The sequence below is a fragment of the Gymnoscopelus braueri genome, assembly GCF_963280865.1.
Source record: "Gymnoscopelus braueri genome assembly, chromosome: 12".
Classification (NCBI taxonomy): Eukaryota; Metazoa; Chordata; class Actinopteri; order Myctophiformes; family Myctophidae; genus Gymnoscopelus; species Gymnoscopelus braueri.
In genome coordinates, this window is record NC_137614.1 from 52,987,944 (window position 1) to 52,992,013 (window position 4,070).

A 4,070-nucleotide genomic window follows, 5' to 3' on the forward strand; every position below is an offset into this window, starting at 1 on the left:
CTGGTCCTCGGTCTGCCACGGGGTCTTTTCCCAGTGGGACTTGCCATGAGAATGCCCTTTGGGAGATGCTCGGGAGGCATCCGTACTAGATGCCCGAACCACCTAAGCTGGCTCCTTTCCAAGTCAAGGAGCAGCGGTTTTACTCCGAGTCTCTCGCAGATGACCGAACTTCTCACCCTATCTCTAAGGGAGAGGCCGGCCACACGTCTGAGAAAACTCATTTCGGCCGCTTGTATCCGCGATCTTATTCTTTTGGTCATGACCCCACACTTCATGACCATATAGGTGAGAGTAGGAACGAAGATTGCTCTGTATATCGAGAGCTTTGCCTTCTGGCTCAACTCTGTTTTCGTCACAACAGTGCGGTACGCTCCTGCTGCTCCGATTCTCCGGCTGATCTCTTGCTCCGTCCTCCCCTCACTCGTGAACAAGACCCCGTTGCCGCAGATTTCAATCCTATTCTAGGTTGTGAGTGACATCATAATTTAATAAAAACTTTAAACATAATCTATTCTTTAGAGCGAGATGAGCAAGACCAACGGCCAGACAGGAAGAAAATATGCAGGACATTGTCTGGGTCAAGTAGTTCAAGTGCTAGCAGCTCCACATACACAGCTCGGTTTTGCATTCCAAATGGTATCTTAGTTTGGGGTCATCTCCGTTTTTCCAGTCCTCATGTAGTCTTCTGATTAATGCTGCAACATCCACACTCGCAGAATAAGACAAAATCTGTGCATAGCCTTTTTGAGTGACTTTTGAGAGCTTTTGAATCTCAGTCTCAGGACCACACACTGTGCTTTACATTACAGCTTAACAATAACCAATATACCAATATTAGATGGCCAGGGAGACATTTTTACTCAAAAATAATGGTTGGAATGGATTCAGCACCCTTAAAACCCCTAGTTAGACACCTCTTAAGTTAATTTGAGACCTTTATGTTTTTTTCATATTTTTCAACCAAGCCCTCTGGGCTCCTTAACTTTGATTGGCTCTCCAGGATTTTCCACAAGGATTTGGGTTTGCATTAATTGAGAGGTGATTCTACACACCTATAAGAACACATTGGTGAAGAAAGCTATTGGTAGTACATTTTTTCACAGATGGTCCAAACATCTTGCTAAAATTCCCTAACTATCTAGGCCGACCCCCTGGTGCGGATGAACTATTGTTGCCAGCAACAATAGTTAATCCAATGAGTCTTTTAATGACACTGAAATCAGTTTAGAGTGAATACTTTTTCCTCACATGGCTTTTACTTTAGTTATCAAGACTTTGTTCATTTTAACTACAACATACGTTTTTACCAAAAGATAATACCATCTTTAAAAGTAACTTTGTGTTTTAACCCAATGATTTAAATAAGCTTGTATCCGTGGAAAGTTTACACAGCTACAGTCAAACCTGTTTTGCAGCTGTCTTAGAGAGGGGGTTGTGGAGTCAATGTCTCAACAGGTATGTTAAATAGATCCATGCCTGATACTCTGTCCCCCATGGGGCCAAGCTTCAAACAGACTGAATACAATAGGACAAAAGCTCACCTTCTTATAGGTAAACACACGCTTCTTTGGTTAATCAAATCAAGGTGTTTTATCTGTGCTTTCCCAAACCCCCACTATGTAGCTGTTGACAACCTTCCAGGCCAAAAGGCCTGTAAGGTTGCTATCTCACATAAGGAGAGATAGCAGAGATTAGCAGGCCTGTAATGTTTTATATCTTAGTTTTCATATATGACTGTCTGGGAGATACTTCAAGACAACAGTGATCTAAACTATGTTGTTTATGTTTTGCCTGGCTTTAGCCAAATGAACCCAGATACAGGATGTTATAATGTTGAATGATTTATGTTGGTTTAGAACATATTGTGTCCTGCAGTTCAGACACTCAGGTTTTTTGATTGATTGTTTACTTTAAGTTTACAGATTGTACACTTTAAGCTCCTATTTCATGGAATACCTTACAACTCGAGCTAAAAATTAACACCCCAATTTCCTAAGGACAATTTAATAACTAACTCTTACATCTACCTACCTCAATGTGTGATTGTTTTTAAATTACACATTTACTATTAGGTCTTATCTTGTTGTTTCTGTGTGTTTTTATATGTTGTATTGTTGAACGGTAGAATGTACTGTTGATTTCTCTCGTGTGTGTAATCTTAATCTTGTTCTGTAATCTCGACAGCATTGCATATGAGGATGAACCTCAATGATCTTTTCGAGAATAAATAAAGGTTTCAATCAATCAGAAATAAATGCTGCACAGAGTGGGTGCAGTTCAGACAATCAGGTTTATGATTTATTGATACACTTAAGTTAAATAAATGTTATTTAGCGGCAGTATTATTTTATATCAGCTATTGCAAATTGTTGTTAAACAATTAACATTGAAGAAATACACTCCTCAATGTCAATAATCAGTTTTTAATGACAGAGATGAAGAAGCCCTGCAGTAACAAACAAGCAGATAAAGACATAGGCTAATTACCAAATGCAAAAGTAAGTAGGCTATTTCTAAAGAAAAGGCAAACTAAATAAAGTAACAAAAACGAAATAGTTTCATATGTAGCTAAGGAAGACAAACTTGCAATAATACAGTGTACAGCCTCATATGTAAGTATAAAGAAGGCAAACTTACAATAATAAAGTGAACAGCTTCCAAGCACAGTAACATGACATGTCTGTCTTTTCATGACGCTAACATAAACAATAATGGCTGCCTACTAACTCAGCCAAACAGTCAACCCAATGTAATGGAGCCCCCTAGTGGCTGGCGGAGCACCCTGCATCCCCCCCAGTCCGTAAAGCTATAAACCATAATAGAATAAAGGACTCAGTCCAGTGTCCAGCAGCCAGTCTCAGGCTCGTAATGCTTAGGCGGCCTCCTAATGCGGCCTGGCCGCGCAGATGGGGGCGGAGACGGCGGCGAACGTGCCACCCGGGGAGATGCGGCCGGGACACCGGAGGGAATGGGGTCGCCCTGGGACCCGAGGTCGGAGGCCGGCTCATCAGACAGCAGCGGAGGGGAGGAGCCCAAACCTGCATCATCAGGCCTATCCCCTGACTGCAGAAGGAGCCCACGGGGCACCATCGGGTCTGGGCGGACAGGCAGAGGCTGGCAGACAGGGGGCGGAGGCAACGGCGCCACCGGTTGCTGCGGGGCATAGGGCGTGGCCGGCGTGTAGCCACGGAGGAATCGCCGGTTGCGCAGAGTCAGGCGGCCTGAGCCATCCACCTTAACCCGATACTGGTCATGACCAAGCGACTCCACAACCACTCCTGACCTGTCCCACTTGGTAGGGCTGGGGCCCTGTTGATTCTGGAGAAATACCCTCGCACCAGGTGCCAACGGGCGGAGTGGCCTCGAGTGAGTCCTCAGCGAGTCGGTGGTACGGGACATCCGAGTCCGGAGGGCATCCTCCTTCGCCGCCCACGCCTGACGCCAGAGTGGACGGACACGAGAGTCCGAGAACTTCTCAAGCTTGTTGACGAAGGAAAGCGAACCTCGAAGCGGGCGACCATAGATGATCTGTGCTGGCGAGAGGTTGCAGTCAGGGTCAGGTGTGTTGCGCAACTGTAGCATTGCACGCAGAAAGCGATCATGATCGAGACTGCCAGTCGGGCCAGTGTTGGACATCAGGAGACGCTTCGCAGTCTTCACGGCAACCTCCGCTCTCCCGTTTGACTGCGGGAAAGCGACAGAGGACACACGATGCCTGACGTCCCACAAGCGGAGGAAGTCTTGTGTCTGGCCTGCCATGAACTCCGGGCCACCATCGCTAGAAAGCTCTTCCGGTACACCAAAGGAGCCGAAGAACGAACGGAGGTGGCAAACCAGGCCAGCTGAGCCTCCCATATCACTGCCCGCTGTGGAGCACAGGACCTCCACCCAGCCCGAAAGACGATCCCCGACAACCAGATAATGGCGGCCCCCGTAGTCAAAGAAGTCAGCAAACACAGCCTCAAACGGGGTGGACGGTGGCGAGGACGGCAAAGGGGGCGTGGCAGCCTGTGATGGTGCATTGCGGTTACAGTCCGCACACCCGTACCTAGTGGCCCGGATGGCCTCTG